Here is a 16,584-nt window from a genome sequence, read left to right as displayed (position 1 = left end):
CTTAATTAATTGGCCTCTCAGAGTTGGTAAGACAACTCCCACCTGTTTATGCTCTCTGTATGTGTGTATATATATCTCCTCATTATATGTTCCATTCTATATGCATCCGAAGAAGTGGGCTGTAGTCCACGAAAGCTTATGCTCTAATAAATTTGTTAGTCTCTAAGGTGCCACAAGTACTCCTGTTCTTCTTTTTGCAAAATATTTAATAAATTTCAGTTGGTATTCTATTGTTTAACAATGCAATTAATCGCGATTAATTTTTTTAATGCATATATAGGTCAGCAGCTCAGCACGTGTAACTACAGTAAACAGTAAACAGACCCAGGGGGCCTGCATTATGCAAATAAAATGGGAAAAAACTCAGTATAGAAATAGATTTTAGTTTCAAACATTTACATCAAGTTAAGATTATCTAAAAAGTATGCTAAAATTCTTCTCATATTAGCATTATGCACATGCTTAAATGTTTGTGGGTCATTGTCTAGCATCCATTCCTGATCCCTTTGAAATCATTACCACAATTAGTTCCACTGTCTTACATGGGAGGCGAAGCAAACTCTTACTCTTTTACCTAGAAATGCAGTACTGATACACATTCTGCTACAAACTCTGTTGTTCATTTGTTTCACCACAAGATATTTTTCCAGTCCTTTAATTTAACTTTCCTCACACTGGGGAGAAAAAAATGATACTGTAATTATTTATATGCTGCCATGGCACTGTAGTTTAGCAAAATGATTGTAGTAATTTAATTTAAGATGCAAAATACAGCACAACATTTAGCAAGACCCAGTCACAATATATTTCTATTCAATTTCCATGAGGACACTAACACAATCCTTGTGATACACTTAGTTTATGGCAGTAGTTTGTACATTTAAATTAATCCCAAATTATCCTGCAAAATCCTGTAGCATATTTAAGAAACAGCTCCTTTCAAGTGTTCTTGAAGCAATACTGGGTGTATCTTTTAGAAGGGAAAATTCATAACCAGATTTGATAATTTGTGAATCTGGAGTATAAAATAAGTATATTCTAATAAAATCCCCCCTCACCCCTCTTCCAAAGTCACATCATCAGCGCTATATCAGCATTTCTTATCTGGAAAATGTGATTAGTAGTTTTTTATGTCCTGGATATCCACCCTTACCTCTCTTGGTTATATTCTGAAAAATAGACCTCTTTATTAAGTGCTTGAAGTCTTTGCAATTACTTCCAAAATGAAGACAGGATGCAGCTGCCCCTGCTATCTAACTACTAGGTACTTATACGTGTCTCATTGCTGTAGTATTTGACATCTGAGCCATTGAGACTGGCCTTCTCCCAGCTGCTGACCTGTGAGAGACGAAAGTAGATATAGAACCTGCTCCAAAGTTCATTGACGTCAATGGTAGTACTTCAGTGAATTTAAATGGGCTTTGGATCAGGTGCTAAGAAAACTGTTGCTGGGGTTGCCTAGGCAAAGGCCCTGAGACCACGCTGACTCCATCTTTCCCCAGCTGCGGATTGCTGGAGAAGGAAGAGCACAGCATCTGCTCCTGAGAGAACATATCATATTGCCACCATATAAATCCATGGTACGCCCATACCTTGAATATTGCATGCAACTCTGGTCACCCCATCTCAAAAAAGGTATTAGAATTGGAAAAGGTACAAAGAAGGGCAACAAAAATGATGAAGGGTGTGGAACAGTTTTCGTATGAGGAGAAATTAAAAAGACTGGGGCTGGAAAGGAGACACTAAGAGGGAATATGATAGAGATCTATAAAATTGTGACTGGTGTGGATAAAGTGAATAAGGAAGTGTTATTTACTCATTCACATAACACAAGAAGCTGGGGTCACCCAATTAAATTAATAGGCAGCAGGTTTAAAACAAACATAAGGAAGTACTTTGTCACACACAATGCACATTGAACGTGTGGAACTCGTTGCCAGGTGATGTTGTGAAGGCCTAAACTAAAAGAGGGTTCAAAAAGAACTAGATAAGTTCATGAAGGATAGGTCCATCAATGGCTATTAGCCAAGATGTTCAGGGATGCAACCTCCTGCTCTGAGCATCCCTAGCCTCTGTTTGCCAGAAGCTGGGAATGGACTACAGGGGACGGATCACTCAGCGATTGCCTGTTCTATTCATTCCCTCTGAAGCACCTGCTATTGGTCATTGTCAGAAGACAGGATATTGGGCTAGATGAACCATTCGTCTGATCCAGTTTGGCCATTCTTATGCTGAGCCTCTAAATTCGCCCACCTCTATGAAGACCCCACTTGCAAGGAGGGGAGAATAGGAAAATAGCCTCCTGGCTCTGCCACTATTACTACTACTGCCTCTGGAGCTAATGAGCCTCTTGGCTGATTTTTAAACCTTTTCCTTTTTATTCTGCTTCTCCGCTACCTTCCCTGCCCCCACCCTGCATCTGCTCCTTTTTCTAACAGCAGCATAACCCTTCTGCTATGTGTTGATGGCAGCAAAAACAGCCAGGTTCAGTGTTATAGGAGTTCCCTTAAAGACTTAACTGATGCCAGCTTGAGCATTAATTACTGTATTTGTGTATGCACAAGTAATACATATGTAAACTAATTTAATGTATGTATTACTTGTGCATACACAAATACAGTAATTAAACATACCAAGATAAAACCCACATATAGATACACATAGATATAGGCATAGGACACACATCCAAATATTTTCCTAAGTTACTAGTGTAAACCCTATGGCTTGAAGCCTTAGAAAGTAAAGTGAGCTCTACTGTCTTCTGTTGGCAAAATGGGAAAAGAGTGGCCCAGAGCTGCTTTGACCCCTAGAAGTTTCTCTTGGGGTTTGTAGTTAACTTTTTCCTGTTTTGAACATCTAATTTTTTATTAGCTCAAGGAGGCATGTTCCCCATTCTTGTAATTCTTATAAAGCTTCCAAAGCCAAGAGGGAAGGACAAGAATGGCAGTTCTTTAGACAAATCCTTAAAAACACCCATGGCATCTGCAGATTTTATGGAGAATACAAGCAGATCATCCATTGTATAATCCCCTCTACACTCTTAAGGCATTATTCAATGAGCAGATAGGATTTCTGCAAGTGCACAGCCAGCTGTTATGCCTACATTTTCATTAGCAAATATAGTTTCAAGCAATTCAAGGTCTAAGATTCAGTCTTTTAGGCTAAATTGGACATTGCTAGAAATAAAATACCTCATTTTCTCTGAGTTAAGGATGAAAAATGATTATTACAAATGGTAAATAAAGTTTCAGCTTTGGAATTAGAAGAACAGACCAACAGATGTTCACTGGAGCCTTAATAAAAGATACGGCTTCAACAGATAGAAAGCTGGTGGGTCTAGAGAGCACTTGCAGCTGCTCCATAGAGGGCTGGCTTCTTCTTCCCAGGTGCAAAAGCATATCATCCCTGTGGTAATTCTGTTACCCGCAGTTCTCTGTGCAAGGAGGTGTCAGGAAATAAATCGGGGAGACACGGCCATCCGACCGATAGATGGCTGGCACAAACAGGACAACACAAGAGTGCTTTCACTTAAAGCGAAACTTTACTAGTCTCAAGCACTTACACATGTCCTCAACAGGATTAGTAAAACACCCCCAACCCTTGATAATTACCAAAACTGAGTGTGGCTCTCGAGTGGCACAGTGGCAGCCCGTCTGCTGCTGGGGAACACAAGATGTATCCAGAGGGAGAGTCCAGTCCCCAAACGAGTCCCACCTATCTCAAGATTTTCCCCCCTTATTTATACATTAGTAATACAATGAATGACATGTCCCTTAAAGAAAACTTGTCAAGTAAGCAGTTTCAAGCAAGAGGCTCCTTCTGATTATTGATTAACCAGGTGTGGGTTTTTCCAGAATCTGCAGCTCTGAGACCCCAATAGATATTCCTGCTCTTTTAAAAAGCATGTATCAGCAACTTCAACACAATTCTCATCAGGAAGGACATGGGGTCAAGCTGCCCCTTCTGTGGCACCCCAAAACCCCCTCCCCTCCTGCCTTAGTCAAGCTGAATTTGCTGAATGGCCAATTTACAGCTTGCTGACTAGGCTGCTTTAACAATAAGCCATCGTGGTTTTAGGCACTTTACTGGTTTGCCAAAGTCTCCCCGTACAATCAATTACATGGAAAATGAATATTAAACATGTTTTTTACAGTCTTTCCCATGTAATCGATTGCTATCATTACCACAGGGATGATATGCTTTTGCACCTGGGAAGAGGTGGCTCACCAGATAGCAGGGCCTCCCAGAGGATTCAGGGGGCCTGGGGACTTCAGCGGCAGGGGGCCCCCGGTGCCGAATTGCCGCAGAAGACCCGGCACTTCGGTGGCAGGTCCCGGGGTGGAAGGACCCCTGCCGCGGGTCTTCAGGGCACTTCGGCGGCGGGTCCCGGAGCGGAAGGACCCCCCGCCACTGAACTGCCACTCAAGACCCGGAGCGGAAGAAGCTCCGGGGGCCCAGGCCCCGCGAGAGTTTTCCGGGGGCCCCGGAGCGAGTGAAGGACCCTGCTCCAGGGGCCCCAAAAATATCTCGGGGGGGCCCCTGCGGGGCCCGGGGCAAATTGCCCCACTTGCCCCCCCCCCCCCCTGGGCGGCCCTGCCAGATAGTGGAGAGAAGAGAAATGATTCATGAGAATCTATTAAAAGGCTATCCACACTATGAAAATATCTGAGAACTGGCAGTATTATTCTGGGCAGACCACAAGGCACCACAGTATACCTCACTAGCCTACCAGAGAGATGGCGCTTTGCCATGCACTCAGGGAAGGACTACTTATGGTAGCATGAGCTGTCCTAATTCCAACTCTCTCATAGGATTTTTTTTTTTTTTTTTTAAGAAAATCAGCCTGTGGCTTACCGGGACTAGGTATTATTTTTTCCTTGACTCTTAAAATAAGACATTTTTATCTGATTTTTGCAAACTTCACTTCCTCTGCAAAAGAGTGTGTGTGTCCTGCCACCTCCCCACCTTCTGGTTGTTGTTAATTGTTTTCAGCAGTTTTACAAGTTTTGCTAACCTTTTGGTTTTTTTACAGCTCTCATATTAAACATTCTTATTAGCATTTGTATTGTAAAATAAAGACCCAGCACTATACAAATCTTCTGCATATGAGAAACATGTTGATTAAAATCTCACATTTTATTATTGTAATAAAACCGTTGGCTAGTAACACAATAGGTCTGTGATATTTATTTCTTTGAATTTTAAGCTGCTCTGATTCTTTCTGTTCTATCCTGGTCACTCTGAACCCATCTCTTCATTCCCTTGGTTTCTCCAGACTTGGCTCTAAAATTATTTGGCTGTTCTTTTCTTGTTTCTGCTCTACTGCCCTTTCCCCACACAGTGATAGGGTGCTTCATCTCTCAACCTCTGTCGTCTCTCTCCAGACAATTTGAGGATTTTCTATGAACTCTTTCCTTTGACCACTTTCTTAGTTCCACAGTAGGCTGCTATTTCTCACTGCTCTTCTTTGGTTTTAACGCCACCTTTTTCAGTGCCCAGAAAGACAGACAAGTTCTCCCACAATTCACTGGGAAAGAACCATACAGCTGGATGGGTGAGGTTCTGTGGCCTTACAAGATGATCATGATGGGCCCTTGTGACCTTAAAGTCTGAGTCCTCAACTTCTGCACCTTCCCACTTACTTACCCAGAGCCAGCCAAAAGCTGTCCTACTTTCTGAAAAACTTTCTTTTACGCCTTTGAGTTCCACCAGACCCTGAGGAACCATTTTCTCCATGTCTTCTGCTATTCCCTTCAAACTTCTGTCTCCAACTATTGCTTGATTGCTCCTAGAAATGTTTCTCAGCTGCTCCCTTGACACTTTGACATCTGCTTCAGCTTCCCTCTGACATTCCACTGTTTCTCAGCTTCGTCCTAAAACCCAGGGCCTCTGTACCTCACTCCCCCAGCTATTCCATCTTTAGTTTTTGAAGCCTCCTCTATCATGCCAAGTTTCCTATATTCTCTTCTAGATGCCCTGTGTAGTCCAAACCCACCATGGTTTCCAGAAATTCTAAAGCCAGTTTCACAGATCTCCATCCTCATGTCTTCACTCCTGAGCTCACCATACTATCTGCTTCTGTTCATTGTGCTCAACTCTGAAAGAAAATAGTAACTTTTTTAATGCATATTGTAACACTAATACACTGTGAGAATATCTATTATCTCCTGCTCCAATAGGGAAGTGCACACCAACACTGTGACTCCCTACTGCCAGCTAATCACAAACAGCCTCAGCGTAGTACTAGTTGGCTCAGGAGAGTGGTGATGGCATATGAAACTTTCCACTTCTAGGTCACCAGTTCAAGTTAGTTGTAGATCATCTATTGATTGGTGACATCTGTGAAATTACTTGATTGTCCAATTTATAATGTCCAGACATCTATTTCACTGCACTGCCACCAAAAAGGGGCCCCAATGCATAAAAGGTGGAAGTGTTCAATAAATATTTCTGTTCTGTATTTGGGAAAAAGCCAGATGATGTAGTCATATCATATGCTGATGCTCTTTCCATTCCAACTAATAAGGATGTTAAGCAGCAGCTACTAAGGTCAGACATTTTTAAATCAGCAGGCCTGGATAACTTGCATCTGAGAGTTTTAAAAGAGCTTTTTGGGGAGCTCACTGGACCACTAATGTTGATTTTCAATAAGACTGGAACTTCCCAGTGTTCCAAGAACACTGGAAGAACTCTAATGTGCCAATTCTTGAAAAGGGTAAATTGGACAACTTGGGTAATTATAGGCCTGTCAGTCTAACATCAATCCTGGGTAAGATAATGGAGTGGCTGATACGGGATTCAATTAATAAAGAATTAAAGGAGGGTAATATAATTAATGTCAATCAGCAGGCATTATGGAAAATAGAACCTGTCAGACTAACTTGATATCTTTTTTTGATGAAATTACAAGTTTGGTTGATAAAGATTAACAGTGCTGATGAAACAAACTTCTGTAAGGCATTTCACTTAGTGTCACAGGACATTTGGATTAAGAACCAGAATACAAAATTAACATGGCATACACTCAGTGAATTAAAAACTGGCTAACTGATAGGTCTGAAAATGTAACTGTAAACAGGGAACCATCATCAAGCGGGTGGCATCTCACAGGGATCAGTTGTTGGCCATACACTATTTAACATTTTTACCAATGACCTGGAAGAGAACATAAAAATCATTATTGATAAAGTTTGCAGACAACACAAATATTTGGGGAATGGTAAATAATGAAGAGGACAGGTCACTGATACAAAATGATCTTGATCGCTTGATAAACAGGGCACAAGTAAACAATATGTGTTTTCGATATGGCTAAATGTATATATCCAAGAACAAAGAATATAGCCAATATTTACAAGATGGGGAACTCTATCCTGGTGAGCAGTGAATCTGAAAAAGATTTGGGGTTGAGTAGGGTAATCAGCTGAACATGTGCTCCAAATGCAATGCCATGGCCAAAAGGGCTAATGCAATCCTTGGACGAATAAACAGGGAAATCTTTAATAGGAATAGGTTATTTTACCTCTGTATTTGGCACTTGTTTGATTGCTGCTGGAACACTGTGTCCAGTTCTAATGTCCACAATTCAGGAAGGGTGTTGATAAATTGGAACATGATCAGAGACGAGCCATGTGAATGATTAAAGGATTTGAAAACATGCCTTATAGCGATAAGCTAAATAGATGGAGCTCCTTGAGTCTAACAAAAAAGATGTTTACCCTGCCACACAGTTTTGACTAAGGGAGTGTGAATAGCAGTACATGCCAAAGAGCTGTGATGTAACTCCTGGATGCTACTTGTGTGAGCTTAAAATCCACTACATTTTTGTGAACTTGGGATCTTTAAGTTCGCGTCCACTGTGTTCAGGTGGGGGGAGGAAGAGGGGTCATAGCTCAGCACTTTGATATGCACAGCTATTCACACCCCGTTAATCCAAACTATGGGGCAGTGGACACATGAGAAGTTTAAGGGTGACTTGATTACAGTCTGTAAGTGCCTACCCAGTGAACAAATACTGATAATGGGCTCTTCAATTTAGCAGAAAAAGGTATAATACGATCCAACAGCTAGAAGTTGAAGCTAGAGAAACTGAGATTGGAAATAAGGTGTAAATTTTAACAATAAGGGTAATTAACCACTGGAACAAGTTACCAAGGGGCATTGTGAATTTTACATCACTGGCCATTTTTAAATCAAGATTGGAATTATTTGGGGAAAGTTCTAGGACCCGTGTTATTCAGGAGGTCAGACTAAATGATCACAATGATCCCGTCTGGCCTTGGAATCTATAAAATGGCAACTTTGTTGGCAGTCACAGAGGAGAGATGAAAGATTAAATAGACAGACAGACAATCATAGAATTGTAGGACAGGAAGAGACCTCGAGAGGCCATCTAGTTCAGTCCCCTGCACTCATGGCTAAGTCCCCTGCACTCATCTAGACCAGGGGTAGGCAACCTTTCAGAAGTGGTGTGCCGAGTTTTCATTTATTCTCTTTAATTTAAGGTTTTGCGTGCCGGTAATATGTGTTAACGTTTTTTAGAAGGTCTCTCTCTATAAGTCTATATTATATAACTAAACTATTGTTGTATGTAAAGTAAACAAGGTTTTCAAAATGTTTAAGAAGCTTCATTTAAAATTAAATTAAAATGCTGATCTTATGCCGCCAGCCTGTTCAGCCCGCTTCCAGCCTGAGGTTCTGTTCACCTAGGCCTGCAGTGGGCTGAGCGTGGTGACTCGAGGTCAGGGCAGAGGGCTGGGGTGTGTGTGGAGGTGCAGGGCAGAAGGCTGGGTGTTGGGGGGGGTTCAGGGCAGAGGGCTGGGAGTGTGTGGAGGTGCAGGGCAGAAGGCTGGGTGTTGGAGGCGACTCGAGGGCAGGGCAGAGGACTGGGGTGTGTGGGGGGGTGCAGGGCAGAAGGCTGGGTGTTGGGGGGAGGTCAGGGCAGAGGACTGGGGTGCTCAGCTTGTGAGGGTGCTCCCAGCCCCCTGCCCTGAGCGGCTCATGGCAGGGGGCTGGGAGGGATATGCCCTGTTCCAAACCCTTCCCCCAGTCCCGTCCCTACCTCTCTCTGCCTGCTCTACGGAGCTGTGTGCATGCTGCCGCTCTTCCCCCTCCCCATGACAAGGGCCATTGTGGGCAGGGAGAGGGAGGAGGAGGGGCAGAGGGGCCGGAATGCACCAAGCTGTGGGAAGAAGCCGGGGAGGAGGGAAACTTGGCTGCTGCAGGACCAAGCTTCTCCCCTTCCCCCACTTCTTCCTCCAGCTTGGTGCATTCCGGCCCCTCCTCCTCCTCTTCTCACCGGGCAGGCAGCATGCCACTCAGAATTGGCTCACGTGCCGTGTTTGGCACGCGTGCCGTAGGTTGACGACCCCTGATCTAGACCATCCCTGACAGGTGTTTGTCTAACCTGCTTTTTAAAATCTCCAATGATGGAGATTCCACCGCCTCCCTAGGCAATTTATTCCAGTGCTTAACCACCCTGACAGTTAGGAAGTTTTTCCAAATGTCCAACCTAAACCAAGCCCATTGCTTCTTGTCCTATTTTCAGAGGTTAAGGAGAACAATTTTTCTTATTCCTTCTTGTAACAATCTTTTATGTACTTGAAAACTGTTATCATGTCCCCTCTCAGTCTTCTCCTCTCCAGACTAAACAAACTCAGTTTTTTCAATTTTCCCTCATAGGTCATATTTTCTAGACCTGTAATCATTTTTGTTGCTCTTCTCAGGACTTTCTCCAATTTGTCCACATCTTTCCTGTAATGTTGTACCCAGAACAGGATACAATACTACATTTGAGGCCTAATCAGTGGAGCAGAATTTCTTCTCGTGTCTTGCTTACAACACTCCTGCTAATACATCCCAGAATGATGTTTGCTTTTTTTTGCAATAGTGTTACACTGTTGACTCATATTTAGCTTGTGTTTCACTATGACCCCCAGATCCCTTTCCGCAGTACTCCTTCCTAGGCAGTCATTTCCCATTTTGTATGTATGCAATTGATTGTTCCTTCCTAAGTGGAGTACTTTGCATTTGACCTTATTGAATTTCATTCTATTTACTTCAGATCATTTCTCCAGTTTGTCCAGATCATTTTGAATCCTATCCTCCAAAACACTTGCAACCCCTCTCAGCTTCATATCGTCTGCAAACTTTATAAGTGTACTCTGTATGCCATTGTCTAAATCATTGATGAAGATATTGAACAGAACCGGACCCAGAACTGATCCCTGCAAGACCCTAGTTGATATGCCCTTCCAGCTTGACTGTTAACTATTCTCTGGGAATAGTTTTCCAACCCGTTATGCACCCACCTTATAGTAGCTCCATCTCGGTTGTATTTCCCTAGTTTGTATATGAGAAGGTCATGTGAGACAGTATCAAAAGCCTTACTAAAGTTGAGATATACCACATCTACCACTTCTTCCCTATCCACAAGGCATGTTACTCTATCAAAGATTGTGACCATTTGTCCTCTAGAGGTCAGGGTATAGGGTTGCCACCCATCCAAATTTTACCCAGACAGTCCGGTTTTTGGCTTCTGTGTCTGCATCCCATTTACGGTTGCCAGGTGCCCGGTTTTCAGGTACCTGGCAACATTAAATGGCACCTGAACCAAAAGCATGGTCACTGTGGGGTGGGGGAGGTGCCAGGTCATTAACCTGCACCAGCACCTGCTTAGCTGTGGCCACCTCCTACCTGCAGGCAGACTCCCTGAGGTGATCCAGTGAGCGACATGGGGAAGGAAGAAGAGGAGGAAGCGATGGGGGGTGGGGCCTTGGGGGAAAGAGGCGGAGCAGGGGGGGCAGGGCCTCGGAGGTCCAGTTACCACCAATTAGAAAGGTGACAACCCTATCAGGGTAGTTATATATTACTGGAGAACTGTGAAGAAGCTTGCACTTCTACTGTCTCTTCTGCATTTGTTCTGAATATAAACACTTCAGTCTCCCAGGGCTGATGAAGACCAGCACTCTTTGCCAGCACTAAATTCACTTAGGAAGCCACCTCAGGATAGTGCACAGTTTTGCTTCACTTCATTCAAAACGATCTCAAATGTGGAGATGGTTCAGTGGTCCAGTTGTAACATAGGGCCTGATTTTCAGAAGTGCTAAGCACACACACCACAAACTCCATTTGAAGTTAATGGGAGCAACAGGTAATCAGCATTTCTAAAAATAAGACTCTATTATGCCGGAGCAGCTCCAGCCAGGCCAGAGACATCCTTCCTTAGCCCACCCCAGATAAGGGGGGAAGGGATGGGATAGGGAGAGTGTGGGAGTTCTGGGCTTGGGGTGGAGCAGGATGGGGTTACACTGGGAGGGGTCATGTGGGGGGTGGTCACAGGGGTTACTCTCCTGACCCCCAGCTTCTTCCCCCTTCCAAAATTTCCCCACCAGTTGCTGGCCTGTCAGGGTAAGCTGCTGGTGGGCCGGGACATTTTGTTTATTTAAGTTTACCTCTGTGCCTGCGGATGCTCAAGGTAAACAAACCATCTCGGCCCACCAGTGGCTTATCCTGATGGGCCGGGAGCCAAAGTTTGCCGACCCCTGAATCACAGGGTTGGCTATGAATGGGTCATAAAAATTTACCATTTTTACTTATCCATCTTGCGGGGGGGTTGTCGGCTTATAAACGAACCGGCTTATGATCGAGTATATACGGTACTCTATATTTTTACATATAATGTTGATAGGTTTTTTTAAATGGCTATAAATCTTTAACTTTTTGAATCCTAGTGATTTTCATTAAATTATTCTCTGCAGACCCACCCATAATTTCCAACAACTGTGAAAATGTAAGTAGATAAAAATGGGGAAAAAAAAGTTTAAAAATAAATACTGAGACCTGTAGAAATTATAAAAAATAAAAATCAAATTCTGCCAACCCTCACTATAACTGACAGTAACTGTGTGAAAAGGACAGCTTATAAGAAGATGTATTTTAGAGGGTTAAAGATATATGCTGCTGTGTAGAAGTTGTTCTCAGAGATGGTGGAAGGCGAAAACACTCTTACAAAGGCGTGGGGTTGAAACCAGGCCATTATTGCCTGAAGGTTCTGTTTGCTCCCTAGTACTAGAAAATTAAGCTAAAAGGGTGAATGTGTAGGGAATCTAGCAAGCAGCTAGGATGAGGGAGTAGGGAGTCTTCTGCCTGGACAGTGGGTGATAAGCCAAAAATGCCTGCCACAGTATGACATTTACTGCTTGTTACACATCTTACATATCTCCCAAGTGATCAAATGAAATTTATATTACGTTGGCCTTGGCAAAGACTGTTTCTGTTTACAATAATAAACATATGCTATTTCTCAATGAATTACCCATTATTGGTATCTATGTAATGTTTCCTTTGACATTTAAAATGCAAATCAAATTAAAATGGAATCCTTGTGTATATTCCAGAGAAAGGTTTTAGATCTGCAGTGCAGTATTTCCAGTCCAAATACATCTTTAAATCGTGGGGGGGGGGGGAAGAGCATTATGAGACAATTTATTCAGAGCCGTGCCTATCTAATTTTCATTGTTTTTAACAGCAAAAATATTTATAGACTGTACTAATGTTCCTAGAGGTTACACTATTTAACTACTTTGGGACTTGTACTATTTGCATGTTCCTGAGCACATATTCTGAAAGTGCACATATTCTCTGCTATTGACAGATCAGAGATGTATTTATGCTATTGACAGATCAGAGATGTATTTAGGGCAAAACAGAAATGTCTGTTTATGCCTTATAAATAGTTTAATTTATTTAATTACAAATTCAAATAACATTAAATCATAACAAAATGACCCAATAGCTTCATCAACAACCAGTTGCTGTCTACTCCCCCATCATCTTCCAATTAATGGGTTGAGATTTTACACACACGAAGTGAAGAAATTGAAAGTTTGGGTTCCCACCCCAACTGTTGGGGAGAGAATGAACCACACATGATGGTGATAGTTACATCACTTAATCACTGCGAATATCACTCATGTACTATGGTGATGAAGATGGTATAAAAACTGTTGTACAATAGAATAGTACTGTAAGTCAGTCCATTTAATAATTTAAACAAAGAAAGCTATCATACCATCGTTCTGTTTCGCTTCAAATAATCAGCACTGGTAGTTCCTAAACTCTTGATCCTGTTTTTAATTTAAACAAACTATTTTCTACTACTAATTTTTCAGTTACAAAGATAATGAAAAAATAACTTACTCCTGAGGGCATTCTGCACCAAAAAAATAAAAAAATTCTGCACACAATACTTTAAAATTCTGCAAGTTTCATTTGTCAATAAATAAATGCAGAGGTTCCAACATGGCAGTGAGGAGTACAGGCCAGTGGCTACACAAAGGTGGGAGATCACCCTGCAGCCCTCCCATCCCCAGGACACGGACTCAGTGGTGAGGTTGCACCCGACCCTGATATAGTATAAGGCCTGGGCCTGCCCCAGAAACACTCTGGGCCCTGCCACTCTGCGCCAGGTGCACCAGGTGTGGAGAAGGCAGGCGGGCTCAGCCAGGCAGGATCCAAGTGTGGAGAGGCTCAGTGTGGGGGGATCCAGGTGTGGGGTGAGAGAATTCTGTGTGGGACAATCTGGGTGCAGGCAACTCAGTGGGGGGGTCTAGGTGTGGGGGGATATGGATGCACAGAGGCTTGTTGGGGGGGTTCCAGGTGAAGGTGGTTGGAGCTCAGTAGGGGGATCTGGGTGCAGCTAGTTGGGGGTCAGTGGCATGGGGGTCTGGATGTAGGGGCTCAGGGTGCTTCAGGGGAGTGGGGCTCATCAGGTTGGGGGTTTGAGTGCAGGGAGCTCAGTGGGGGGTTGTCTGGGTGCAGGGCTCTGGGTCTGGAGGCAGTAGGGGGGTCTGGGTACAGGGGGCTCCAGATGCAGGGGTTGAGGTTCAGTGGAGTGGGGTTCGGATATGGAGGGCTAGGGGGTTCTGGGTGTATGGGGTGAGGCTTGGCAGGGGTGTCTGGGTATGGGACGTTCAGATGCATGGGGGTTGGGCAGATGGGGGAGCAGCTCTCCATACAGTGACCCCTCCCCCCACGGCTGAGGAGCAATGGGGGCAGGAAGCAGGGGAGCATGCTGAGCTTCCTGCAGCTCGGAGAGGTTTCTGGGGTTGGATCTGACACAGTCCCAGTCACTCCTTCCAGGGGAAGAGGAAGTTCCATCCTCTCCTGCCTCCAGCCCAACTGGGACTAGCAGCTGATCCCAGCTCAGGGTAGGAGCCACTGGCTGGGGTGTCCCCAGCCCTATAGTGATTTACCTCTCTGCCAGCTGCTCCAGGTGCCTGAAACAATATACCAGTGCAGCCAGGGAGTGGTGTGATTGCTCTTGCAGCTTCCCTTTGCTTCCCTGTTAGAAAGTCATTTTTTTTGCAGGGAAGCGAAGAAATCTGTGGGGGACATGAATTCTGCGCACATTCAGTGGCTCAGATTTCCCCCAGGAGTAAACTATGTATGCAGTATGTCATATTCTCATGTTGTTAACTGGTCACATTGGCTTGGTTTTATATTTCAAGAGAAATACACATGGTTACATTCTATGCAAGGTTAGCAACATAAATTATGGTTCTGATCCAACTGAAGATACCTGATGCCATTGGGAGAATGCAAGCCACTGAATACCATGGCTGTTGGCAGATTGGCTAGCCAATCTCTGCAGCAGAAAGGCAGTGCTGGCATTGAACTGAACAAAACCATTTAACCACTCCAGTTTTGCTCTGGTGTAGCTACAGAGGTGCTTGTACAAGAAATGAATTCTCCTCCTGACCTCCCATTCTTTGCAACTCCCAGTCCTTTGGAATGTCATGACTTGTTTTACACAGTGTAATTAACTGACTACAATTAGTTTTACATCTTTTGAAATGCACACCTACACCCAGCTGCATTGTATCTACATTATCAAAGTCAATGCAACTGAAACATTGTGATTAAATACACTGCAATTCCATTATAAATTATTGAGCAGTTTTTGAATAAACATGTGTTCCCAACCCCAGAGCATGGAGCTTGCTGCTAGGAGATAAACTTCTATTTATCAACCCCTTTTCCCATTACTGATAATCAGAGATGTCCTCTATACTATAAGTGAGTAGGAGTATGTTTTTAAAATCAAAACTAGAAAGGCATGTTTCATCTAAATCTATCTAGTTTCCAAGGATCTGACCCTATTATTCTTCCAATAAGAGAGTAGACATAATAGGATTTTGGACTCCAAAGATATTGGACTCCTCTCATGAACACAAGTGGAAATTCAGAGTAATTCCATTGAAGTCTGTGGAGTTATACCATTGTATACTAGCATAAGTGAGATCAAAATCAGGTCTACGGACTTTTACTGTATCCTTCCTTCAGTCCTTTACATACATAAAGAAACAAAGTAATGAAGTCTTCTCGGTAACTCTGGACCCTATCATCAACTTATTCACATGCTGTACAAGATATCTTTTCTATATCGTTTCTCTTGGCACTCAAACTAGTGCATTAACTTTTCTGTCTCTAGCACAAGAAGTTCAAGGCACTTCCATTTGTAATCTCATTCTGGCACACACGTGAAGAACAGGATATTTCTGATCTTAAAACTTTTTCATTATTATAACCCAGACAAAATAGGTAACACTTCTCCACTGGTGCAAGTAAGCTGGTATGGTCAGGTACACCATACCATTAAGACATTTATTGCTGGTACGCCTTACCAGAAAGACACATTTTCAAGAATGAATTGTAGAGCCCTGTGCAGATACAAATGTACACCCATAGATGCGGATATCTGCGGATAGAAAATCGGTATCCGCTGAACCACAGGGCTCTCCTGGGAACTGTAGTGACGAAAGAAGCAGAACGTGGGACCACCACTCCCAGGAGCTAGCTCCCTAGGCTGGCAGCTCCTTCTTCGCAGCTATACCACCCTCAGCCCCGCCTACAGCCCTGTTCTCCAGCAGGGCTGTACAGACCCCAGACAGGAGACACAGCTGGGTGGAAGGCCTGGTGGCGGGACTGGTGGCAGTACAGGCACACAAGAGGAGCTACTGGTGTGGGGTGCTGGCTCCTGGGAGCGCTGGTCCCATGTGTGATGGGTTGGGTCACAGAGACCCCCTTGGGAATGTTACCTGATGTGCTGAGACTACCTCTGAGCCTGTTTTCTCTGCCAGTTTGGGCCTCCAGAACACTGTCTTGTTGAGCCAGATATGCTAATCTGCTGTAACACAGACCCAGGGTCTGACCCACGCCCCCAAAGTTGCAGACAACTGAAAATGACTTAACAAGTGCTCCTGTTTCTAGCACCCAGACATCCAGCTCCCAATGGGATCCAAACCCCAATGAATCTGTTTTACTCTGTATAAAGCTTACACAGGGTAAACTCATAAATTGTCTTGACACCATCAAATTAGACATCTCCCACCTTTTCATGCTCTCTGTATGTGTATATATATCTCCTCAATATATGTTCCATTCTATGCATCCGAAGAAGTGGGCTGTAGCTCACGAAAGCTTATGCTCAAATAAATGTGTTAGTCTCTAAGGTGCCACAAATACTCCTGTTCTTTTTGTGGATACAGACTAACACGGCTGCTACTCTGAAACCTGTCATAA

Source organism: Trachemys scripta, chromosome 1 (assembly GCF_013100865.1).
Source record: "Trachemys scripta elegans isolate TJP31775 chromosome 1, CAS_Tse_1.0, whole genome shotgun sequence".
In the NCBI taxonomy this organism is placed as follows: Eukaryota; Metazoa; Chordata; order Testudines; family Emydidae; genus Trachemys; species Trachemys scripta.
This window is presented reverse-complemented; position numbering follows the sequence as displayed.